Here is a 27447-nt window from a genome sequence, read left to right as displayed (position 1 = left end):
ACTTTGCCTTTAATTTTACTTTGCATCTTTATATCAAAAATACCAAAAATATTCTATCTATCAGATCTCACTCTCATAAGTGACCGTGAAGGGCTTGACAACCCCTAATCATGTTGGTTGCGAGTAGCTATCGCTTTGTGCAGGTACGAGGGACTTGAGCGTGGGCTCCTACTGGATTGATACCTTGGTTCTCAAAAACTGAGGGAAATACTTACGCTACTCTGCTGCATCATCCCTTCCTCTTCGGGGAGAACCAACGCAAGCTCAAGACGTAGCAAGAAGGATTTCTGGCGCCGTTGCCGGGGAGTCTACGCAAAAAGTCAATATACCAAGTACCCATCACAATCCCTATCTCTCGCATTACATTATTTGCCATTTGCCTCTCGTTTTCCTCTCCCCCCAATTCACCCTTGCCGTTTTATTCGCCCTCTCTCTCTATCCTCCCTCTCTATTTGCCTTTTTGTTTGCTTGTGTGTTAGTTTGTTTGCCTGCTTATCGTTATGTCTGAAACTGGGGAAGTTATCACCAATTTGGGCGACAACAATATCATGGAAAATTCTGATACTCCTGTTAAAGAACCTACCATCTTTCATACAAAAAAATTCCGTGTTGGTAGTGGTAATATTATTGGAAAAGGAGTTATTCAAGATTTCTTTACTTGTGTCGGTGCTTTACCTTCTATGGGTAGTTCTATCCTTCACAGAACTAGTAGTCTTGCGGACGCTATTTCTATGCTTGTAGTTAAACTTGAAAGACAATTCATGCACATGCATCCTTCTATACAAAGGATTTTTCTGGAATTTTCTAATATTGAGCATTCTTCTGTTAAGCATGCCGCTACTATATTTTTGGTTCATGAGTTTAGATTCATAATAAGAGAAGCCAAAGAAATCTTTGTGCATTATAGGGTGGACGCTTGTCGTCCTCCCATAGAGGCTATCCTCTTTGATCAAGAAGAAATAATGCGTTTTCAATCTCTAGATTATGTTGCTTTCAATGAAAATCTTAGAAGAAAGGTTCCTACCAATGTTTTAGTTGATAGAATTTCTGATCTTAATGATGATTTGGCTATTATAAATGATGAACTAGGATATTCTGTTGAATATAGGCTCACAAAGTTCTGTCAAAAGAATGCTTATAATGATGAATTGGTGGTGCATTATGAAGGACCAAAGGAGGAACCTATACCTCCCAAGGTTGATCTTGGGGACTTTTGTCCCATTAAATTTAATCCTTTTGATTTACTTTTGCTTTCCTCAAAGAAAAATTGCTGCCGAACGTAGATAATATGAAATGATTTTCACCAATCTATCTTATTACTATGGCAATACTTAGATCTATCCTTGCTTGTTATGCCTAGCTAGGGGCATTAAACGATAGCGCTTGTTGGGAGGCAACCCAATTTTATTTTTATTCCTTGCTTTTTGCTCCTGTTTAGTAATAAATAAATTATTTAGCCTCTGTTTTGGTTGTGTTTTTTGTGTTTAATTAGTGTTTGTGCCAAGTAGAACCGTTGGGAAGACTTGGGGGAAAGTCTTGTTGAACTTGCTGTAAAAAACAGAAACTTTAGCGCTCACGAGAACTGATGTCATTTTTATTTGAAGAGTGATATTTAGTTTATTCTTTTTGCAGATGATTAATAGATAAATTCCTCACGTCCAGCAATTTATTTTATAATTTTTGGGGTTCCATATCTTGCGCTAGCTACAGATTACTACAGACTGTTCTGTTTTTGACAGATTCTGTTTTTCGTGTGTTGTTTGCTTATTTTGATGAATCTATGGCTAGTAAAATAGTTTATAATCCATAGATAAGTTGGAATACAATAGGTTTAACACCAATATAAATAAAGAATGAGTTCATTACAGTACCTTGAAGTGGTCTTTTGTTTTCTTTCGCTAACGGAGCTCACGAGTTTTCTATTTTGAGTTTTGTGTTGTGAAGTTTTCAAGTTTTGGGTGAATTCTTTTGATGGATCATGGAACAAGGAGTGGAAAGAGCCTAAGCTTGGGGATTCCCATGGCACCCCCAAGATAATCCAAGGACACCAAAAAGTCAAAGCTTGGGGATGCCCCGGAAGGCATCCCCTCTTTCGTCCACTTCCATCGGTAATTTACTTGGAGCTATATTTTTATTCACCAACATGATATGTGTTTTGCTTGGAGCGTCTTGTATTATTTGTGTCTTTGTTTGTTAGTATGCCACAATCATCCTTGCTGTACACACCTTTTGAGAGAGCCATACACAAATTAAAATTTGATAGAATACTCTATGTGCTTCACTTATATCTTTTGAGCTAGATAATTTTGCTCTATGTGCTTCACTTAGATCTTTTAGAGCACAGTGGTGGATTCATTTTAAAGAAACTATTGATATCTCATGCTTCACTTAAATTAGTTTGAGAGTCTCTTAATAGCATGGTAATTTGCCTAATAATAATATGCTTGGTATTCAAGATTTGTGAAACTTTCTTTTGAGTGTGTTGAATACTAAGAAAATATTGAAGCATGATAATTGTTTTGAGATATGGAGGTGATAATATTAAAGTCATGCTAGTTGAGTACTTGTGAATTTAAAGAATACTTGTGTTGAAATTTGTGATTCCCGTAGCATGCACGTATGGTGAACCGTTATGTGATGAAGTCGGAGCATGATTTATTTATTGATTGTCTTCCTTATGAGTGGCGGTCGGGGACGAGCGATGGTCTTTCCCTACCAATCTATCCCCCTAGGAGTATGCGCGTAATACTTTGCTTTGATAACTTCTAAATTTTTGCAATAAGTATATGAGTTCTTTATGACTAATGTTGAGTCCATGGATTATATGCACTCTCACCCTTCCACCTTTGCTAGCGTCTCTCACACCGCGCAACTTTCGCCGGTATCATACACCTACCATATACCTTCCTCAAAACAGCCACCATACCTACCTATTATGGCATTTCCATAGCCATTCCGAGATATATTGACATGCAACTTTCCACCATCTAGTTCATCATGACACATCCATCATTGTCATATTGCTTAGCATGATCATGTAGTTGACATAGTATTTGTGGCAAAGCCACCGTGCATAATTCTTTCATACTTGTCACTCGTGATTCATTGCATATCCCGGTACACCACCGGAGGCATTCATATAGATTCATACTTTGTTTTAGTATCGAGTTGTAATCATTGAGTTGTAAATAAATAGAAGTGTGATGATCATCATTCAATAGAGCATTGTCCCAAAAAAAGAGAAAGGCCAAAGAAAAAAAGAAGGCCCAAAAAAAGGGATAATGCTACTATCCTTTTTTTCCACACTTGTGCTTCAAAGTAGCACCATGATATAGCAAGTCTCATATATTGTGCTTCAAAGTAGCACCATGTTCTTCATATAGAGAGTCTCATATGTTGTCACTTTCATATACTAGTGGGAATTTTACGTTATAGAACTTGGCTTGTATATTCCAATGATGGGCTTCCTCAAATTGCCCTAGGTCTTCGTGAGCAAGCAAGTTGGATGCACACCCACTAGTTTCTTTTATTGAGCTTTCATACATTTATAGCTCTAATGCATCCGTTGCATGGCAATCCCTACTCACTCACATTGATATCTATTGATGGGCATCTCCATAGCCCGTTGATATGCCTAGTCGATGTGAGACTATCTTCTCCTTTTTGTCTTCTCCACAACCACCATTCTATTCCACCTATACTACTATATCCATGGCTCACGCTCATGTATTGCATGAAGATTGAAAAAGTTTTGAAAAATTTAGAGTATGAAACAATTGCTTGGCTTGCCATCGGGGTTGTGCATGATTTAAATACTTTGTGTGGGGAAGATGGAGCATAGCCAGACTATATGATTTTGTAGGGATAACTTTCTTTAGCCATGTTATTTTGAGAAGACATAATTGCTTTGTTAGTATGCTTGAAGTATTATTATTTTCTATGTCAATATAAACTTTTGTCTTGAATCTTTCTAATATGAATATTCATACCACAATTAAGAAGATTTGCATTGAAATTATGCCAAGTAGCACTTCGCATCAAAAATTCTCTTTTTATCATTTACCTACTCAAGGACGAGCAGGAATTAAGCTTGGGGATGCCTGATACGTCTCCAACGTATCTATAATTTTTGATTGTTCCATGCTATTTTATCTACTGTTTTGGACTATATTGGGCTTTATTTTCCACTTTTATATTATTTTTGGGACTAACCTATTAACCGGAGGCCCATCCCAGAATTGCTGTTTTTTGCCTATTTCGGTGTTTCGGATAAACAGAATATCAAACGGATTCCAAATGGAATAAAATCTTCGGAAACATGATTTTCTCACCGAACGTGATCCAAGAGACTTGGACCCTACTGCAAGGGATCAAATAGGTGGTCACGAGGATGGGGGCGCCCCCCCCTAGGGCGCGCCCCCCTACCTCGTGGGCCCCTCGGTGCTCCACCGATGTACTCCTTCCTCCTATATATACACACGTACCCCCAAACGATCAGAACAGGAGCCAACAACCTAATTCCACCGCCATAACTTTCTGTATCCATGAGATCTCATCTTGGGGCCTGTTCCGGAGCTCCGTCGAAAGAGGGCCGTCATCACGGAGGGCTTCTACATCATCCTAGCCCCTCCGATGTAGTGTGTGTAGTTTACCTCAGACCTTCGGGTCCATAGTTAGTAGCTAGATGGCTTCTTCTCTCTCTTTGAATCTCAATACAAAGTTCTCCCCCTCTCTTGTGGAGATCTATTCGATGTAATCTTCTTTTTGCGGTGTGTTTGTTGAGACCGATGAATTGTGGGTTTATGATCAAGTCTATCCATGAATAATATTTGAATCTTCTCTGAATTCTTTTATGCATGATTGGTTATCTTTGCAAGTCTCTTCGAATTATCCGTTTGGTTTGGCCAACTAGATTGGTATTTCTTGCCATGGGAGAAGTGCTTAGCTTTGGGTTCGATCTTGCGGTGTCCTTACCTAGTGACAGAAGGGGCAGCAAGGCACGTATTGTATCGTTGCCATCGAGGATAACAAGATGGGGTTTATTTCATATTGCATGAATTTATCTCTCTACATCATGTCATCTTGCTTAAGGCGTTACTCTGTTTTTAAGTTAATACTCTAGATGCATGATGGATAGCGTTCGATGAGTGGAGTAATAGTAGTAGATGCAGAATCGTTTCGGTCTACTTGTCACGGACGTGATGCCTATATACATGATCATGCCTAGATATTCTCGTAATTATGCTCAATTCTATCAATTGCTCAACGGTAATTTGTTCACCCACCGTAGAATACTTATGCTCTTGAGAGAAGCCACTAGTGAAACCTATGGCCCCCGGGTCTATTCTCATCATATCAATCTCCATCACTTTTATATTGTTTTGCTATTTACTTTGCCTTTACTTTTACTTTGCATCTTTATATCAAAAATACCAAAAATATTCTATCTATCAGATCTCACTCTCGTAAGTGACCATGAAGGGCTTGACAACCCCTAATCGCGTTGATTGCGAGTAGCTATCGCTTTGTGCAGGTACGAGGGACTTGAGCGTGGGCTCCTACTGGATTGATACCTTGGTTCTCAAAAACTGAGGGAAATACTTACGCTACTCTACTGCATCATCCCTTCCTCTTCGGGGAAAACCAACGCAAGCTCAAGACGTAGAAGGACACCACCAAAGACGTTGGCCTTGACTGCAATCATTCGGACACTTCGGTAAGTATTCGGTATCCGAGCACCTTCCATTCAGGTATCTCTTAACAAGATATTGAACAATCTGTCCCTGTACAGGGCTGGATAAAGAAAGTGGTGCTGATCTGGTGTCCGGCGCCTCTTCTCGAAGGCCCTGCGACCGACCTGCTGACGAGGATGCTGGTTTCGACACCGTACCAGGTGGCCGCGTTCGGGGAAACCGAAGTCCTTTTGCCCAAGAGCAAGAGTGCGGAGGGGGTCCTCCAAGGCAAGAAGAAGGCCGCCTCTAAAGATCAGGAGGGGAAACCTTCCAAGAGAGGAAAAACGTCATCGTCGAGCGGCTTGGGCCGGGCGAGCGAGGCTGCCGTAGAGTTTGATGATGAGGACGAGCCTCGAGGTAGACCGTAAGCGAGGCTGGGGTACTTTGAACGCACCTCGTTCTTTTCTTATTAGTGAAGTAATCATCTGATGTATGTTCATCCATGCAAGTTAACGCCCGGTGCTTCTCAATCATCCTCTTCTTCGGGAGATCTTCTTCCGGAGATGATGGAGAGTGACATGCCTCCTCCGGCTGCATCGCCCAATAGGGGAGATGATCCCGAGGTATCGTCCCGATGGGCTCCTCCTGAACACCAAGTAGTACAGGAAGCGAAGGAGGTGTTACCCGAAGGCGGTGCCTCTATCACTCGGGGTTCCGGGATCAAGACTGCCATCTCCGAACCGTATGGTTTACAGCCGGAGATGATTTTGGAGGCAAGTAAGTGGGTTCCCTCACAGGAACGTCGTACTCTGGCGGCGGTGTCCGAAGACCCAGGAGCGCCGGACATGCTGATGGGCCTGCTACGAAGGGCATCCATTTCAGAAGAGCACCGTACCTTGATGGCTACGGTGGTCAAAAAGGTTCTATCCGCGGAGAGTGGATTGGACGAGGCCTTCACGGGCCTTCTGAGAGGTTTTGAGGTTTGTGATGTAGTTTTGTCAATTGAATTTTATTGACAGAATGCACCTGTTGTATATGCAGTAGCCCCTGAGACTCGGATTGTCTTCCGAAGGAAGCGATCCGAGGATCAAAGAGATATGCTCAGGTATTAACCTTGGTTTAATTTGAAATACAGGCTGCTGCCCCTCCTGTGGTTGCCCAGAGTACGGAACTGGCCGAACTACAGTAAAAGCTGGATATTGCGGAGGATGATATTGCATTGATCAACAAGCGTCTTGACGTAGGAAAGTGTTGTATATTAAATGTGCATACAATGCAAATGGTGCTACCGCCGTGGAGGTTCTTTGGGCGGAGCTAGTCCAGGCCAAGGAGAGGGTCCGGCTTAGTGATGCTGCTGCTAAAGAGGCATCGGTTGAACTGAAGGCCGAACAAGCTGCGTGACGCCAGGGCGAGGAGAAGGTATCCACGATGACACTCTCTTTGGAGAACGCTACTGGCCGCTGCGAATTTCTTGAAAAGGAGAATGAAGCCTTAGCGGCCGAACTGGACAAGGCCCGGCAGGAGGCGAAAGAAGCGCGATCAGAGTCCAGAGCACTTCTTGAGGAAGTTCGGCAGGAGAAAGAGATAGTGGCTGGAAAGCCTTTTCTGCTGCAGGCTAAGTTCGGCGACCCGGACTATGCTCAGTTGAACCAAGTGTGGAGTTCTCTGGACGAGTATTTGGACTTGCCGAAGGGTTCTTCTGATGCAGCACAGTATTACCAAGCGCGAGCTGGATATGCAACGGAGAAACTTTTTTGGTCACAGTTCGGTGCGTCGAAGTGCCCGCTGCTGCTTAATGAGCATATGTCCCCAATGGGCCGAACTTCATAGGGTATTGGTGCTGCCATGAAGGATGTTATAATCCGGCTGTGGCCAACTGAGCCTGCGCTGAGTAGTTATTTCTGTTTGGTGCGGAAGCTTGTCGACGTGGTGCCGCAAATCAATGCTGCGAAGCGATCGGCGTGCATTGAAGGTGCATGGATGGCCCTTGCCCGAGTCAAGACATTTTGGGGAAAGATGAAGGCAGTCAACGTCGCTACGAAGGGTCCGCCTGGGGGCAGGGACCGTTCGGAACCGGAGAGTTACTTTGAAGACATCCTGGAGGTCGCCCGCTTGATAGAGGGTCAATGTTCGAAAAACATAATGTTCGAGTGAGGTGTATGATGATTGTAAAAGACAACTTTATAGTTAATCTATTTGTGTTTTGCTCGAAATCTTGAATTCCTCCTGTGCGGTTGTTTTAATATAATTTGAAAGTTTTCCAGTCGTCGGCTTCAGCCCCCTTGTAGGAAGTATGGGGGTGTTCAGCAAAGCATTTAATCACTCTTTATCCAACATCTTGGTCCATGAAGGAGGTGATAATGCGGCGAACCAAGCAATCGGACTATAAGGCGTTAACACTTTCACTTAACCATAGGAGTTTTATGGTGGGGCTACGACATAGCCCCTGGTGTGTATGCGGCGTGTGGTGCCTTGCATATCTGACTGAAAAAGATCCTTCGTGTTACACGGAGAATCGCTAAGGATTCCAATAAGTCGTCAAGTGGTTGACCAGCTCTCGCCGCATCATGACAGTCAGTTTTCGGCTTTCTCTACTGAGGTGCTCATCCGGTCTAGGCCAGGGCACAATCGCAGTAGTTTTCGGCTTTCTTTACTACCCTAGCCGATAGAGCGGAATGTAGGGTAGCAAACATAAGAGCCGGGCAACCCAACTATTGACCCAAGACAATGATTCGGAGCTGATGCATATAAGGCCAAACTTGCGACGCCGAAGTTCTCTATAGAGCTATTCAGACTGTTACTGGCAGCTCATTCGTTCCCATGCCGAGCCCCTGGCAGGGTATGCCGAGGTGTATCCGCAGAGCAGCTATTAAGGCCGTACTTTAAAAGAGTATGGAAGATCAGTTCGGATGAGACTTACTGAGGATGAGGCGATGTGCCAATGATAAATTTATGTATATATAATAATAATAATAAAAAGGAACCATGAACCCGGCTATTTGACATGCTCGGGGTCGGGATCAGAGGAAAAAGGGCATATTGCAGGCTCGGAATAAAGAGTATGGTCCACAAAATGTTATTTTGGACCTCCTATTGCACGTCTGCGTCGCCCGTCCTCGGGGGGGGGGGTCCTTGACGGAAGTAGCCCCTTAGGTGAGCATACGGATCCGAACTCCGATAGAGTCCGTTGTAGATGTTGTCCCACTGGTCACCTGTTATTTAGGGATGATATAGAAAAATAAAGTAAGCAGATAAAAAACGTTACGGGAATGCTTGCAGGGTTGTCCGTATTATGCTTCCGCCGATGCCCATGGTATCTTGAGTGCGTAGTGATGTGCGTGAGGTGCAAATTTTGCCAGTACAGTACGTGGGTGGCGGAAGATGGACTGCTATTCACATTCCCGAAGTAGTCGAACGTCGGAGGGAAACTATTTCTGGCCCATGGCGTTCTGCTGGTGAGCCGATCCGTCGTCTTTATCGCCTGGTGGCCTCCTCCCCTTGTAATCAGCGTTAAGCTTGCCTTCCTGCTTGAAGACCCAACAGTTTCGGTTGGTATGATTAGCTGGCATATCAGGATGACCGTGAATCTGACACGGTCGGTCCAATATCCTATCAAGGGTGGATGGTCCATCCTGGTTTGCCTTTAGTGGCTTCTTCCGTTGACCGGGCGTCGAATTGTGAAATCCGGCGTTCACCACTATGTCGCGTATATTACTGCGACTGTTGTGTTCGGTTCATCGTGGCTTGTCATTGCCATCTCGGATTTCGGAAGTGCCCGGGCTGCTGGTGTCATTGCTTTTACGAGCAAGCCAGTTGTCTTGTCCAGCGCAGAAGCGGGTCATTAGAGCGGTAAGGGCTGCCATGGATTTGGTTCCTTCTTGGCCGAAGTGACGTGCTAGCCATTCGTCCCGGACACCGTGTCTGAAGGCCGCAAGGGCTTCTGCGTCCGGACATTCGACAATTTGGTTCTTTTTGACTAAGAACCTTGTCCAGAGCTCCCTGGCTGACCTGCCGGGCTCCTGGACAATGTGACTTAAGTCATAGGCGTATAATGGCCGGACATATTTTCCCTAGAAATTGCCTCGAAGGGCGTCTTGCAAATCTTCCCAGTTGTCGATGGAATTTTCTGGCAAACTGTTTAGCCAATATCGAGCTCGCCCTTTAAGCTTGAGAGGTAGGTATTTAATGGCGTGGAGGTTGTCTCCACGGGCCATGTGAATATGATGGAGGTAATCCTCGATCCATACCGTGGGATCTATTGTTCCATCGTATGATTCAATGTTGATGGATTTAAACCCGTCTTGGAATTCATGCTCCATTACTTCGTTAGTGAAGCAGAGAGGGTGTGCGGCTCCTCTATGTTGGGCCACACTATGAAGCACCTCCGGCAGGTTCTGTTTATGGTGTACGGCCCGGGCATGGTCGGCTTTATAGCGTCAGAATAGGCGACCATCATCGTCGGTCGGGATATATCTTTGTGATCTATACGTCGATTGTGTACGTCCTGCTCTACCCTCAGTGTATTTGTTGATATCGCAGGTATTCCTCTGAGCTGTTTTGTTTTGAAGGCCGGATGGGTCAGTATGGTGCTCTGCTTGGGCTGCTGCTTTGTCTGGACCGAACTGTGGTCGACCCGCCGCATTATTCGATGGTGGTATGGGCTCCATCACCCTGCAATGGTATTAAGGGAGCCACCTATTCTTTGGGTGACTTTTTACTAGGCTACTAAGGCCGTGTTCTTCGGAGGCAAAGACCTCGGCTATCATTGAGCAAATCTTGGCTTGCTTGAAGCTGCAGTTGCTTCTTTCTTAGGCTCCTTGCAGTGGCTATAAGCTGGCGTTTAAAGCGCTCCTGCTTGAGAGGTTCCTTGGGCATGATAAAGTCTTCGCCGCCGAGGATCTCCTCTTCCTCGGAGGGTGGGAGATAATTGATGTCCTCTGAGTCCCCATATGTGGTCTGTTCATCAGAGCTGTCATGCCCGCCTTCCTTTTCATCCTGCTCGAATTCTACCTCAGCAGGGTCTTTGTTGTCCGGGGTGTCGTCTTCTCTGGTGTTGGCAGTGTTTTCTCTTGGGCGATGTGGCCTAGGGTGCCGGTTTCCGGGCTGTGTACCAGGAGGTTTATTCTTGACCAAATTCTCCTTATCATCGTCGAGAGCGCCGTAAGGTGTGTCTTTCATACACATGTCATACCAAGAACTGGTCTTCCCATGTCGAACGGGTAATAAGCTCTGGCCTTGCCCCTCATCATCGTCCAAACCGTCGATGTCTTTGGGGCAGGGGTCGGGCGTGTTGGTTAGGTCTTCAATAGTGGCTACGAGCTGGGTGGCGGGTGGGAAACAAAATTCTCCATCGTCCGCTGAAAGTTCGAACCGAACATAGTTCGGCGACGGGCCGTTTTCCAGGGATAGGTTTTTTAGTGAGTTTAGCATGTCACCCATGGGCGCGTGTTGGAAGACATCTACGGCACTGAACTTGAAGATCGATAACCGATCGAGTTCGGTGTATGCGGGCTCGCAGGGTTCGGAGTTCGTCGTCAGAGGCGAGTTCGGGGTTTCGTTGATGCGGATACCGTAGGAAGTGGAATCTGCATGCGGCTCCAACGCCGCGGAATCGGTAGCCCCCATGATGGAGTCAAGCTTCCCATCTTCGAGCGATTTGATCTGCTCCAGATTTAAAGCCAGAGCTGCTACAGGAGCTATCTCCTGGTTGCTGCCTGATGATAGGTTTAAGCCATGTTCATCGAGGCAATGGGGAGCGGCTGTCGTGGTGTCGAATCCGTCGAAGATCACGTATCCATGGATGTCTGCGACATAATTCAAGCTCCCGAATCTGACCTGATGGCCAGGGGCGTAGCTGTCGATCTGCTCCAGATGGCCAAGCGAGTTGGACCGCAGTACGAAGCCGCCGAATACGAAGATCTGTCCAGGGAGGAAGGTTCCTCCTTGGACTGCGTCATTATTGACGATCGAAGGGGCCATCGAGCCTTCTGCCGATGGCACAGTGGAACTCTCAATGAAAGCACCAATGTCGGTGTCAAAACCGACGGATCTTGGGTAGGGGGTCCCGAACTATGCGTCTAGGATCGATGGTAACAGGAGACAGGGGACACGATGTTTACATAGGTTCGGGCCCTCTCTATGGAGGTAATACCCTAATTCCTACTTGATTGATCTTGATGAATATGAGTGTTACAAGAGTTGATCTACCACGAGATCGTAATGGCTAAACCCTAGAAGTCTAGCCTATGAATATGGTAATGAGTATACATCGTGTCCTTTCTGGACTACCCCCTATGGTTTATATAGACGCCGAGGGGATCTAGGGTTTACATGGAGTCGGCTACATAAGAAGGAATCTTCAGTCGCCAAGCTTGCCTTCCACGCCAAGTAGAGTCCAATTCGGACACGGTGCAGTCTTCGGTCTTCATCTCTTCATAGCCCATCATCCGGCCCATAGATAACATGCCGGACGTCCGAGGACCCCTTAGTCCAGGACTCCCTCAACCACTACATGCTATTAATTCTGATATGTCGCAAGTTATTGATGATGCTACTTCTACTATGAATTATGCTTATGATGATGCTAGTACCTTGCTTGATAATGATGATGTGCCACTTGGTGAACTTCTTGATAAACAAATTGCTAGAGTTATACAACATGATGTTTGAAACTGAATCTCCTGAGACACCTGCTAGAACTAGTCTTCCTAGATATGAATTGCCTAAGGTGCCGGAAGGTTATGTTATGAGTGAAGAAGCAACTAGAGATATTCTTGCTTGTAATGATAGAGATGATCTAGAGAAATTATTACACAAGTATAAAGAAAAATCTCTAGATGCTAGAATGAAATGTGATCCTAAGTTTGCTACTTCACCTATCTTTATTGATGATAAGGATTATGAATTCTCTGTCGACCCAAAGCTAATTAATATGGTTGAATCCGATCCTTTCCATGGTTATGAAACTGAAGCTGTTGTGGCACATCTTACTAAGTTGAATGACATAGCCACCCTTTTTACTCATAATGAGAAAAGTCGCTATTACTTTATTCTCAAATTATTTCCTTTCTCATTAAAGTGTGATGCTAAAGCTTGGTACAATACTCTTGCTCCTGGTTGTGTGCATAGTCCCTAGGATATGACTTATTACTTCTCTGAAAAATATTTTCCTGCTCATATGAAACAAGCTGCCTTACAAGAAATATTTAACTTTGTGCAAACTAAAGAAAAGAGTCTCCCACAAGCTTGGGGGAGGCTTTGCCAGTTACTTAATGCTTTGCCTGATCATCCTCTTAAGAAAAATGAAATACTTGATATCTTCTATAATGGACTAACCGATGCTTCTAAGGACTTCCTAGATAGTTGTGCTGGTTGTGTTTTCAGGGGACGAACTGTTGGACAAGCTGAAGAACTATTGAATAACATATTGAAAAATTATGATGATTGGACTATTCCTGAACCACCGCCTAAACCCACTCCGAAGAAGAGGGGTATATTATATCTCAGTCCCGAAGATATGCAAGAGGCAAAGAAATCAATGAAGGAAAAAGGCTGAGGATCTTAAAATTTTACCTCCTATTGAAGAAATACATGGGCTTAATACACCACTAATGCCTAAGGTGGTAGAGGTAAATTCTCTTATGAAGTTCAATAATAATGATAATCCTCACAATATGCATCCTAGTCAATGCCTTTATGAGTTTGAAAACTACATTAGGAAACAAGATCACTTCAATGCAAATGTTATGAAACAATTGAAATATAATTCTGATAGGATTGCTCGGTTGAGTGACTTGTTATTTAGAATATTAAATGATGTTAGAGGTGTTGGAAAACATGCTTCTATGATTCAAACTCAGTTAGAACAAGTTGCTAAATCTCAAAGAGAATTGCTTGATGAAATGAATCATAATATTCATGACTTTGCTGTTAGAGTTGCAACTAGAGGAGGTAAAATGACTCAAGAACCACTTTATCCTAAGGGACAACATTCACAAAGAGCTAACACTAGTGCACCTAGTCCTTGTAGAAAGAAAAAGGAAAAGAAAAATGATAGGAGTTTACATGCTCCTAGTGAACCTGAAATAGAAAAACCTCCTGATAATGAAAATGAAGTTTCTATCTCTGATGCTGAAAATCAATTTGGTAATGAACACTCACCTAATGATAATGAAAAAGATAATGATGAGGTTCATGAAGACTCTCAACCAACCAATGAAAAAGAACCGGACAATGATGTTGAGATAGAACCACCTGTTGATCTTGATAACCCACAACCTAAAAATAAAAGATATAACAAAAGAGACTTTGTTGCTAGAAAACACGGTAAAGAAAGAGAACCATGGGTTCAAAAACCTATGCCTTTTCCACCCAAGTTAACTAAAAAGAATGATGGTGAAGAATTTGAACGCTTTGTTGAAATGCTGAGGCCAGTCTTTTTGCGTACTCGCTTGACTGATATCTTGAAAATGCCTCCATATGCAAAGTATATGAAAGAAATCATCACAAGTAAGAGGAAAATACCGGAAGCTGAAATCTCCACTATGCTTGCTAATTATACTTTTAAAGATGGAGTACCTAAAACACTTGGAGATCCGGGAATACCAACTATACCTTGCTCTATCAAAAAGAATTATGTGAAAACTGCTTTGTGTGATTTAGGAGCTGGTGTTAGTGTTATGCCTTTCTCTTTATATAAAAGACTTGACTTGAATAAACTCACACCTACTGAAATATCTTTGCAAATGGCTGACAAATCAACTGCCATACCTATCAGTATCTGTGAGGATGTGCCCGTTGTTGTTGCTAATGTTACTATTTTGACTGACTTTGTTATACTTGAGATGCCCGAGGACGACAACATGTCGATTATCCTTGGTAGACCCTTCTTGAATACTGCAGGGGCTGTTATTGATTTCAATAAAACCAAGTTCACTTTTCATATTAATGGCAATGAACATACGGTGCACTTTCCGAAGAAACAATTCCAAGTGAATGGTATTAATGTTATTGAAAAATCTCCGACAATCACTATTGGAAGGTTTCAAATACCTTTAACTACTGTCAAAAAGAAATATGAAATGCTTATTGTTGGGGAAATACATATCCCAATTGAGGTAACTTAATGATTTACGAAAGTTCTTCGGTTTAATGCTAATCGAAAATGGTTGTTAATAAGACTTGATCAACCTTATTAATGGATCACTTTTGAACGGTATGAAGTTGATGAATTTAGTAAGAAATACTTTCTATCCCTACTTTTATTGTCTGTTTTTATTAGTTAAATAAAATAAAATGCCATGTTTTGTCTGTTTTCTGAATTTCCCGTGCAATAAAAATGACCCAAAAATAAAAGTTCTCAGAATGCCCTGAAAATTTAATACGATTTTTTCTGAATATTTGAGAATTTTTGGTGCAATAAACATCAGAGGGAGGTGCACCAGGTGGGCACAACCCACCTGGGCGCGCCAGCACCCCCAGGCGCCCTGGTGGGTTGTGGTCCCCATGTGGGCCCCTCACTTACCTCTTCATACCACATCATCACTTACCTCCAGAAAAAAATCCCCATTGCTCTCTCTCTGTGTTCTTGAGCTCAAACCCGCGGATTTCGATCTCTTTGCTCGAAGCTCCGTTTCGAAACTGTTTCGGGGGATTGTTGCTTGGTATGTGACTCCATCATTTGTCCAATTAGTTTTTGTTTTAGTGGTGTTATACTTTGAATAATTAGCTACTCTTGGTGCTGCTGTAGATGTGCTTGCATGTTGAATTCTTAGTGTTCTAAGTTGTTTGAATGCTTGCTATGGCCTCTATGTATCCCTATGAGTAGTTGCTATCAATCTTACAAAGTTTTGTTGACAAATTTTTGTCACTCCAAAATTTTTATTTTCAGAAAATTGTACGCGGACATGAATATCTTCAGGAAGTTTGGCTCCAAGAAGAACTCCAAGGGTGTTATTGGGGAGTCTTCTGACACTGATCTCCACCCTCGCGGAGGTTGGCGGAGGTACGGCCGTGTGAATGGCCGCACATCCCATTCCTGCAGGAGGCTGGAATTCTTGAGGAGTTCATGCATATATTGCCAACGCCGGTCTCACCGACTTCATCGCAGATGAGTGTGACCAGCACCAAATCCTCACAAACATCTTTGTTCAGAGCTTTACTTTCTTGCCTAGAAATAATCCTCCTGAAGTGAGCTTTAATTTATATGCTGAAAACCATCAGATACCACTTACCTAAGTTTTGTGACATATGCATGATCCCGTCTGATGGGAGCTTGGCTAAGCCTAGGCCGGCTGGGTTTGAGGATTTTTATCGCACTTTGATAGTGGGTGATGAGAGAGGAGTGTCAGCCACTACGGCTGCTAGCATACACTTTCCTCCCATACATTATTTTGCTTTATTTGTTGCTAAGTGCTTGCTTGCTAGAAAGAAAGTAGGTGCGCTCAGTGCACCAGAGTTTGTTGTTTTACGCCGAGCACTAGAGGGCGAGAACACCTATAGCTTGGGAGGTATTGTGGCTCGTCGCCTCCATATTAATAAATCACAGGGTGAAATACATGGTGGGATTTATGCTACTTGTTTGGCGGCTCACTTTGAGGTTGAGATACACCCTCATGATTTCCCTTTGACCAAAGATTACCTAGACTGTGCAGCCATGAATCACCACCATTTTACTGATATCGAGTCCCCTCACATCCCTATCCGTATAACCTAGTTTTTAGTGTGAGGACTCACGATGTTATTCCATTGCCTGCTCCTCCTTTGTTTGATTCTGTTGCCAGGGGCGGATATAGGATTATGCCGGCAGACATCATCGCCTATCGGAATGCTCAGGCTTCCGGGGAGGCAGCACACCAGGCACCTCCGCAGTGGGATCAATGGATGCCTGCTCCTCAGGATCCCTACTACCCTCCAGGCTACTGATTTATTACCAACTTAGGCCAAAATCCTAAGCTTGGGGGAGTACGTGTTCTCACTAACATTATAATCATGTTCACATATCATTCCATTTGTCGGTGTTCACACTTTTTCATTGGATCATCCATGCTTAGATTTATTTTCTTGCTTTCTTCTTGTGTGTTTGAAAAACTTTAGAAAACCCAAAAAAATTAGTTGTAGTTAATTTACTTTCTATGCATGCTTAGTAGTAGTACTAAAAATAAAATCCAAAAAGATTTCCTTGTTCTTCTTTTGCTTGTTGGGAGCTTTCCCATGTAAATAGTTTTTCTCATTTCTGCTTTTCCCTTTTTATTTGCTTGCTTAAGAAAACCAAAAACTCCAAAAATATTTCAGTGTGTTTCTCTGAAATTCTTTTCTTTTATTCGAGTTGTACCGAGGAGAAGACCATGATGAAAATGTTGAGTGGCTCTCATATGAATAATTGTTGAACTAATAAAGAGCCCATTTTACCTTGTCTTCTCCTGTTGAATAAAATGTTTGCAAATTCCAGCTTAGTCCATGGCACTCTTTCACTATTATTATTTTCATATCATTCAGTCATGCAAGTGAAAGGCAATAATGACGACATTTGATGAACTGGCCGTGGCAAAGAGAAACTGGTATGAACTCGACTTGTCTTGTCTGTGTAAATATGTTAAACCTAGCGTCCATGATTCAACCCATTATGATTAAACATGTTTGCAATGACAATTAGATATTATAGTTTCTCATGCCATGCATAAGTAGCTGGGAGTTAATAATGATTTATCTTGGATATCAACATAGCGTTAAAATGATTGTGATGTAGTATGATGATATGGTATCCTCCTCTGAATGTTCAAGTGGCTTGACTTGGTACATGTTCATGCATGTAGTTGAATCAAAACCAACATAGCCTCTATAATGTTTATGTTCATGGTGTCCATATCCTACTCATGCTAGTGTCCAATGTTACTTACGCGTAATGCATGGTTATGATCGTTGTTGCTCTCTAGCTGGGCGCTTCTCAATCTTAATTGCTAGCCTTTGCCTGTACTAAGTGGGGATTCTACTTGTACATCAAAAACCTTGAACGCAAAGTTATTCCAGATGAGTCCACCATACCTACCTATATACTGTATTACCCTGCCGTCCTAAGTAAATTTGCATGTGCCACCTCTAAAAACTTCTAAAAAATTATCCATTTTGTGTGCCTGGATCGTTCATGGAACGACAGGAGGTGGTCGATATCTTCCGTGCTAAGCGGGTTATTCTCAGGTTGATTGTTTATTCACTCGCCATCGCACGAGAAAATGGGTGGTAATAGAGATGCCCAGTCCCAAACTGCAAAATACAAAAAGAGTTCATCTCTTACATAATCAAACAAAAACTCCCAATGGAGTCAAAACCTTTACTTTTACCACTTGGTAACCGCCACTAGCGTACTTAGCATGGAAGATGTTGATAACTGATTGTCGTGAAGTGAATAAGAAGGGTGCATGTCTCAAAATATCATTTATCTCTGTTTTAAAAACTGAGCTCTGGCACCTCTGCAAATCACTGCTTCCCTTTGTGAAGGGAATATCTATTTACTTTTATGTTGTGTCACCACCTTCTAAAACAAGCGCCAGGAACTGAGTACAGAACAACGTTCTTGATTTATGCATTGTGTGTAGCTAATGTTGGGTGCATCATGACTGGATCTTTTCTACCATGAATTACAATGTTTAGTTGCTGCTCGAACTTTGGAGGTGCTCTGCATTTATGTTTTGCTGTCTCAGAAAGGGCTTTCGAGATACCACTATTATCATATTATATCATGGTTGTTTTGACAACTTGTTGCCATTTGAGATATCTTATTATTGCTCACTAGCTGATTATGTCATTGATATGAATCATTATAATCTTTAAGAGTTATTGTCGACATGGTTAGTTATAATGTTGGCTGGAAACCTGGGTGATGTTTAAGCTTATTTATGCAAACAAGAGCAAAAGAGTTCGTAAAAAAATTTCTTTCTCACTTTCAGTTTATCAACTGAATTGCCTGACCAACTTCTTTCGCCTATATATATCCATATACCCTAGAAACATCCGGGAACACAATAGATCGGGAGTTTAGCCGCCAGAAGCTCTCGTAGCCACCGAAAACCAATCTAGACCCGTTCCGGCACCCTGCTGGAGGGGGAATCCCTCTCCGATGGCCATCTTCATCATCCCGGCGCTCTCCATGACGAGGAGGGAGTAGTTCTCCCTCGAGGCTGAGGGTATGTACCAGTAGCTATGTGTTTGATCTCTCTCTCTCTCATGTTCTTGAGGTGGTACGATCTTGATGTATCGCGATCTTTCCTATTATATTTGGATCTTATGATGTTTCTCCCCCTCTACTCTCTTGTAATGGATTGAGTTTTCCCTTTGAAGTTATCTTATCGGATTGAGTCTTTAAGGATTTGAGAACACTTGATGTATGTCTTGCACGTGCTTATCTATGGTGACAATGGGCTATCATGTGATCCGCTTGATGTATGTTTTGGTGATCAACTTGCGAGTTTCGTGACCTCATGAACTTATGCATAGGGGTTGGCACACGTTTTCGTCTTGACTCTCCGGTAGAAACTTTGGGGCACTCTCTGAAGTTTTTTGTGTTGATTGAATAGATGAATTTGAGATTGTGTGATGCTTATCATATAATCATACCCACGGATACTTGAGGTGACATTGGAGTATCTAGGTGACATTAGGGTTTTGGTTGATTTGTGTCTTAAGGTGTTATTCTAGTACGAACTCTATGATAGATTGAATGGAAAGAATAGCTTCGTGTTATTTTACTACGGACTCTTGAATAGATCGGTCGGAAAGGATAACTTTGAGGTGGTTTCATACCCGACCATAATCTCTTCGTTTGTGAAGATAAAACCACCACCGTGCTCTAAAAAGATATAAGTGAAGCACTAGAGCAAATGACGAACTACTTCGAAAGATATAAGTGAAGATCAATGAGTAGTAGAAAAATTATGCAACTATATGAAGACTCTCTAACATTTAATAATTTCAGATCTTGGTATTTTATTCAAACAGCAAGCAAAAAAATGAAATAAAATGACGCTCCAAGCAAAAAACATATCATGTGGTGAATAAAAATATAGCTCCAAGTAAAGTTACCGATGAACGAAGACGAAAGAGGAGATGCCTTCCGGGGCATCCCCAAGCTTAGGCTCTTGGTCATACTTCAATATTACCTTGGGGTGCCTTAGGCATCCCCAAGCTTAGGCTCTTGCTACTCCTTATTCCATAGTCCATCGAATCTTTACCCAAAAATTGAAAACTTCACAACACAAAACTTAACAGAAAACTCGTAAGCTCCGTTAGTACAAGAAATAAATCACCACTTCAAGGTACTATAATGAACTCATTCTTTATTTATATTGGTGTTAAACCTATTGTATTCCAACTTCTCTATGGTTTATAAACTCTTTTACTAGCCATAGATTCATCAAAATAAGCAAACAACACACGAAAAACAGAATCTGTCAAAAACAGAACAGTCTGTAGTAATCTGGATCAAACGTATACTTCTGGAACTCATACAATTCTCAAATAAATTTCTGGACATGAGGAATTTATCTATTAATCATCTTCAAAAATAATTAACTAAATAGCACTCTCCAAGAAAAAAGGCAGCAATTCTCGTGAGCGCTAAAGTTTCTGTTTTCTACAGCATGATCGCAAAGACTTTCCCCAAGTCTTCCCAAAGGTTCTATTTGGCACAAACAATAATTAAAAGCATAAAACCACATCTAAACAGAGGCTATATGAATTATTTATTACTAAACAGGAGCAAAAAGCAAGGAACAAAAATAAAGTTGGGTTATGAGAGAGCAAAAAGCAAGGAACAAAAATAAAGTTGGGTTGCCTCCCAACAAGCGCTATCGTTTAACGCCCCTAGCTAGGCATGATGATTCCAATGATGCTCACATAAAAGATAAGAATTGTAACATAAAGAGAGCATCATGAAGAATATGACTGGCACATTTAAGTCTAAACCACTTCCTATGCATAGGTATTTTGTGAGCAAACAACTTGTGGGAACAAGAATCAACTTGCATAGGAAGGTAAAACAAGCATAACTTTAAAACTTTAAGCACATAGAGAGGAAACTGGATATTATTGCAATTCCTACAAGCATATATTCCTCCCTCATAATAATTTTCAGTAGCATCATGAATGAATTCAACAATATAACCAGCACCTAAAGCATTCTTTTCATGATCTACAAGCATAGAATTTTTATTACTCTCCACATAAGCAAACTTCTTATCATGAATAGTAGTGGGAGAAAACTCAACAAAATAACTATCATGTGAGGCATAATCCAATTGAAAACTAAAATCATGATGACAAGTTTCATGGATATCATTATTCTTTATAGAATACAAGTCATCACAATAATCATCATAGATAGAAACTTTATTCTCATAATCAATTGGAACCTCTTCCGAAATAGTGGATTCATCACAAAATAAAGTCATGACCTCTCCAAATACACTTTCATCAATATAATCATCATACATAGGAGGCATGCTTCCATCATAATAAATTTGCTCATTAAAACTTTGGGGACAAAAAATATCATCTTCATCAAACATAGCTTCCCCAAGCTTGTGGCTTTGCATGTCATTAGCATCATAGATATTACAGGAATTCATACTAACAACATTGCAATCATGCTCATCATTCAAAGATTTAGTGCTAAACATTCTAAAGAATTCTTCCTCTTGCACTTGAGCACAATTATCGGAATCCCTATTTTCATGATAGATATTAAAAAGATGAAGCATATGAGGCATCCACAATTCCATATTTTTTTGTAGTTTTATTTTATAGACTAAACTAGTGATAAAACAAGAAACTAAAAGACTCGATTGCAAGATCTAAAGATATACCTTCAAGCACTCACCTCCCCGACAACAGCGCCAGAAAAGAGCTTGATGTCTGCTACACAACCTTCTTCTTGTAGACGTTGTTGGGCCTCCAAGTGCAGAGGTTTGTAGGACAGTAGCAAATTTCCCTCAAGTGGATGACCTAAGGTTTATCAATCTGTAGGAGGCGTAGGATGAAGATGGCCTCTCTCAAGCAACCCTGCAACCAAATAACAAAGAGTCTCTTGTGTCCCCAACACACCCAATACAATGGTAAATTGTATAAGTGCACTAGCTCGGTGAAGAGATGGTGATACAAGTGGTATATGGATGCTAGATAAAGGTTTTTGTAATCTGAAAATATAAAAACAGCAAGGTAACTAATGATAAAAGTGAGCGTAAACGGTATTGCAATGCGTTGAAACAAGGCCTAGGGTTCATACTTTTGCTAGTGCAAGTTCCCTCAACAGTAGTAACATAATTGGATCATAAAACTATCCTCAACATGCAAAAAAGAGTCACTCCAAAGTCACTAATAGCGGAGAACAAACGAAGAGATTATGGTAGGGTACGAAACCACCTCAAAGTTATTCTTTCCAATCAATTCGTTGGGCTATTCCTATAAGTGTCACAAACAGCCCTAGAGTTCGTACTAGAATAACACCTTAAGACACAAATCAACCAAAACCCTAATGTCACCTAGATACTCCAATGTCACCTCAAGTATCCGTGGGTACGATTATACGATATGCATCACACAATCTCAGATTCATCTATTCAACCAACACATAGAACCTCAAAGAGTGCCCCAAAGTTTCTACCGGAGAATCATGACGAAAACGTGTGCCAACCCCTATGCATAGGTTCATGAGCGGAACCCGCAAGTTGATCACCAGAACATACATCAAGTGAATTACGTGATATCCCATTGTCACCACAGATACGCACGGCAAGACATACATCAAGTGTTCTCAAATCTTTAAAGACTCAATCCGATAAGATAACTTCAAAGGGGAAACTCAATCCATTACAAGAGAGTATAGGGGGAGGAGAAATATAAGATCCAATTATAATAGCAAAGCTCGCGATGCATCAAGATCGTGCCAAATCAAGAACACGAGAGAGAGAGAGAGAGAGATCAAACACATAGCTACTGGTACATACCCTCAGCCCCGAGGGAGAACTACTCCCTCCTCGTCATGGAGAGCACCGGGATGATGAAGATGGCCACCGGAGAGGGATTCCCCCTCCGGCAGGGTGCCGGAACGGGTCTAGATTGGCTTTCGGTGGCTACGGAGGCTTATGGAGGCGAAACACCCGATCTATTGTGCTTCCCGATCGTTTTAGGGTATATGGAGATATATAGGTAGAAGAAGTACGTTAGGGGAGCCATGAGGGGCCGACAAGGGTGGAGGTCGCGCCCAGGGTGGTGGGCGCGCCCCCCTGCCTCATGGCTTCCTCGTTGCTTCCCTTACATGGACTCCAAGTCTCCCGGGTTGCTTTCCTTCCAAAAATAAGTTCCGTGAAGTTTCAGGTCAATTGGACTCCGTTTGATTTTCCTTTTCTGCGGTACTCTAAAACAAGGGAAAAAAACAGAAACTGGCACTGGGCTCTGGGTTAATAGGTTAGTCCCAAAAATAATATAGAAGTGTATAATAAATCCCATAAACATCCAAAACATAAGATAATATAGCATGGAGCAATCAAAAATTATAGATACGTTGGAGATGTATCAGGTTGCAGGGTTGTTTGAGAGAGACCATCTTCAACCTACGCCTCCCACGGATTGATACGGTCTACTACACAACCTTCTTCTTGTAGACATTGTTGGGCCTCCAAGTGCAGAGGTTTGTAGGACAGTAGCAAATTTCCCTCAAGTGGATGACCTAAGGTTTACCAATCCGTAGGAGGCGTAGGATGAAGATGGTCTCTCTCAAGCAACCCTGCAACCAAATAACAAAGAGTCTCTTGTGTCCCCAACACACCCAATACAATGGTAAATTATATAGGTGCACTAGTTCGGCGAAGAGATGGTGATACAAGCGTAATATGGATAGTAGATAATGGTTTTTGTAATATGAAAATATAAAAATAGCAAGGTAACTAATGATAAAAGTGAGCGTAAACGGTATTGCATGCGTTGAAACAAAGCCTAGGGTTCATACTGTCGGGGTTGGGGTTCCGGCAAACCCTTAAGGTTCGAACACTGGGGTGCGCGCGAAGTCTATCCCTCCTGCCGATCAATGCTCTAGCTCACTAGATCTCGCAGACGAACTCGATGAACTCGCAACACAGAAAGACACAAAATTTATACTGGTTCGGGCCACCGTTGTGGTGTAATACCCTACTCCAGTGTGGTGGTGGTGGATTGCCTCTTGGGCTGATGATGAACAATACAAGCAAAGAACAGCCTCCTGAGGTCGAGGTGTTCTTGAGCTCGGTGAGCTTGTGTGTGTGTGGATGGACTGAATGATCCCCCCTTGTGTCATGGCTAGTCTTATTTATAGAGGCCCTGGTCCTCTTCCCAAATATCGAGCAGGAAGGGAGCCAACAATGGCGAGCTAATTTGAAGGGGGGCAGCTAGTACAAGCTATCCTGACAAAAGTAGTCTTCGCCTATGCAAAGCTCTGGTGCTGACGCCATCTTGGGCTCCACGATGACCTATGTCTTGCAGTCCATGGTCTTAGTCTTGTTGCACCTAAATGGCAACCTTTGCCTGAAGCCTCGGTACTCCGTGGCTGCACTTGCCTCCCTTGCACCAAAGAGGAAACAAGGAAGCTGCGAGCACTGGCACCCGCCTGGTGTCGATCGTCGTGGCTCACGTCACGGGAACCTCGTGAGGTTCCCCTCGCCTTGATATCTCCGCTCCTCGTGAGCCTTCTAGCTTGGCCACTCCAGAGGAGGTCTTGCATAGTCCGCCTCGCGAGGGTCTTGAATGATTTGGTGGTGAAGATGGGTCGTATGGCCTGCCGACTCAGCCACGCCGCGGGCCGCAGGCAGGAAAGTCTGCGGACCCCCGTTCCCAGAACACCGACAGTAGCCCCGGGGCCCAAGGTGCGCTCGGGCTTGGCTTCGCGGTGAAGCCAAGGGTCAAGTTCGGAGCACCACGGGCCCCAAGAGCCTGCGGCCTCGGTTGACGCGTGGCGGTTGATTGCACGTGGGCGTCTCCGCTTCCCCACGTTGTCTGGATGACTGCACGACTTGTCAAGTCCTTGTGACATGCAAGGGAAAACATCATTACCTGCGATCGTGGGAGACGCCGGTTGGCCTTCTCTTGCTATAAATGGGGAGGGGGCGGAGCCCCTGTTGCCCATCTCCTCCTCGCTTGCTCGCTTCTTCCTCCTTGCTTCATTGCTTGCAGTGCCTCCGATGGCGCCACAAAGGAAGCTCTCTGCCGCCGAGAAGGGGAAGGCCCCTCACGAGGGCCCTGGTTCCCCGGTGCCCAAACGCGACGCCCAGAGGGGCATGTATCAAACTGTGGTTCTTGGTTAATGCAATGTGTGTGTTATTCCCATGTCGTGCTGTTATTTCGCGCAGAGATAACCTAACCTGGCGTGTTTGGGGCGCCCTTTCTTTCACGAGATATCTGCGTTTGCTCAAGAACAGCAAAAATTTGTTAGGGGGTGCGCTAGAGGATTTGCCGTTCACCCGAACCTTGACTTGGCGCTTTGTATCGCGGTACCCGTGGGGCACGGATTTAGGAGAGATGCGCCAGCTTCCAGGCTTGAACAAGGGTGACTCACGAGAAGGCAGAGAGAAGAAAAAGCTCGCGAGGGCACCTGCCCAGCCCCCTCGCGAGGTATGCGAGAGAGAGACCATGGGTAAACCAGAGCCGAAAAACGCGGTAAAAGGCGAAGGAACCAGATCAGCAAGGAACACCAAAGGCAAACTCGATTAAGGAAAGGCAAGCCAATTATGGAAAGCAAATGAAAAGCCGCGTCCGGCACCTAATCTAGTCTTCAAGTCTTCTCACCAGCGCAGAGCTAAGTGCTGTCCACTAGGCATGGAAGGGAGCCCCAGGGCCTGAGGCCGGCGCTCCTGAGACTCCGGGGTGTGTACAGCCCCAACTCATTATTATGTGAGAGTGTTACGGGCGGCGATTCTTCACAGGCACCGGGCCTTGCTTCACAGGCTCTGGGCCTTTCTTCACAGGCTCTGGGCCTTGCTTCATAGGCTCTGAGCCATGGTTCATGGGTAGAACTTTTGGAGGTGTTGGATGTTCCAGGCGTTTTGGATAGGTGTCCCCTCTTGCGTCTCCAAGCGCACAGCGCCAGGCCTGGAGATGTGGACGACCCTGAACGGGCCCTCCCACATGGGTGAGAGCTTGTGCAAGCCTTCCCTGGAGAGGACCCGCCTCAGGACCAGGTCACCCGTCTCGAGCGTCCTGGAGCGAATGTTGCGGCAGTGGTAGCGTCGCAACTCTTGCTGGTACCTTGCCGCCCTTAATGCAGCTTCGCAACGATGTTCCTTCCCCAACACGAGATCCATCCCCCGCATGGCGTCCTGCTATGTTTTGTCGAACGCCAGGACCCGCGTGGAGCGATGCTTGACCTCGTGAGGGAGGACTGCTTCAGCTCCATAGACCAGGAAGAACGGAGTCTCATCCATTGGCTTGGTAGCGGTGGTGCAGATGGACCACAACACGGACTGGAGCTCATCGTGCCAGCCCCTGCTGCAGGCCTCTAGCTTCTTCTTGAAGGTCCTGGTCTTGAGGCCCCTCAGGACCTCGGCGTTAGCGCGCTCAGCCTGACCATTGCTCCTGGGGTGGGCTACCGAAGCGTAGCAGATCTGCGTTCCAAGGTTAGCACAGTAGGTTTTAAAAAGGTTACTGGTAAAATACGAGCCGTTATCTGTGATAATGCGGTTGGGGACCCCGAAGCGGCTCACGAGGCCCTTGATGAACTTGACAGCAGAGCCGGCTAGAATGGTTCGGACGGCTTCCACTTTCGCCCACTTGGTGAACTTATCGATGGCGACGTAGAGATATTGGTAGCCCCCTGGCACTCATGGGAACGGGCCTAGGATGTCTAGCCCCTAGATCGCGAACGGCCACGTGAGCGGGATGTTTTGGAGGCCCTGAGCAGGCTGATGGATTTGCTTGGCGTGGAATTGGCAAGCTTCACAGGACTTCACCAGCTCAGGTGCATCGTTGAGTGCTGTGGGCCAATAGAATCTGCTGTGGAAGGCCTTGTCGATGAGGGTCCGTGATGATGAGTGATGTCCGCAGTCCCTGCCGTGTATGTCAATCAGCAGCTCCCTCCCTTGATCGCTGGAGATGCAGCGTAGCGTGACATCGTTCGGCCGTTTCCTGTACAACTCGCCGTCTTGAATGCAGTACGTTGTGGCCTGCCTGGCCACGCACTCCGTGTCTTCTTCCTTCCCCGGCAGTGTCCCGTGCATCAGGTACTCCTTGAACTCCTTGGTCCAGCACTCCTCCTGGGGCTCGAGCGCCAAGACCGGCCGAGCCACTGAGGTCGGGCCGCAAGCTGAGGCTCCTGAGGCCGGGGGCTGAGGGAGCTCCTCTTGAGACTGAGTCGTGCTTGGTAGAGGTGGTGTAGCTGACGGCTTGAAGAGCCGCTCTTCGAAGATGCCGTGATCTTGCGGTTGCCGCTTGGATGCTCTTTTGGCAATGTCGTCGGCTTCCTTATTGGTGCCCCAAGGCACGTGCTGCAGCTCCAAGCCTGCGAACTACTTTTCCATTTTGCTCACCTCAGCGAGGTAGGCCTCCATGTGCTCGTCCTTTGTCTCGTACACTTTGTTGGAGAAGTTGACGAGGAGCTGCGAGTCGCCCTTGACGGTAAGGTGCCTCACCCCCATAGCCGCCGCAGCCTTCAGGCTGGCTATGAGGCCCTCGTATTCCGCGATGTTGTTGGAGACCTTCTCGCCGTGCTGAAAGCAGAGTTGCACGACGTAGCAAAGCTTGTCCTGAGTGGGCGAGATGA

This window comes from Triticum urartu, chromosome 1, assembly GCF_003073215.2.
Source record: "Triticum urartu cultivar G1812 chromosome 1, Tu2.1, whole genome shotgun sequence".
In the NCBI taxonomy this organism is placed as follows: Eukaryota; Viridiplantae; Streptophyta; class Magnoliopsida; order Poales; family Poaceae; genus Triticum; species Triticum urartu.
This window is presented reverse-complemented; position numbering follows the sequence as displayed.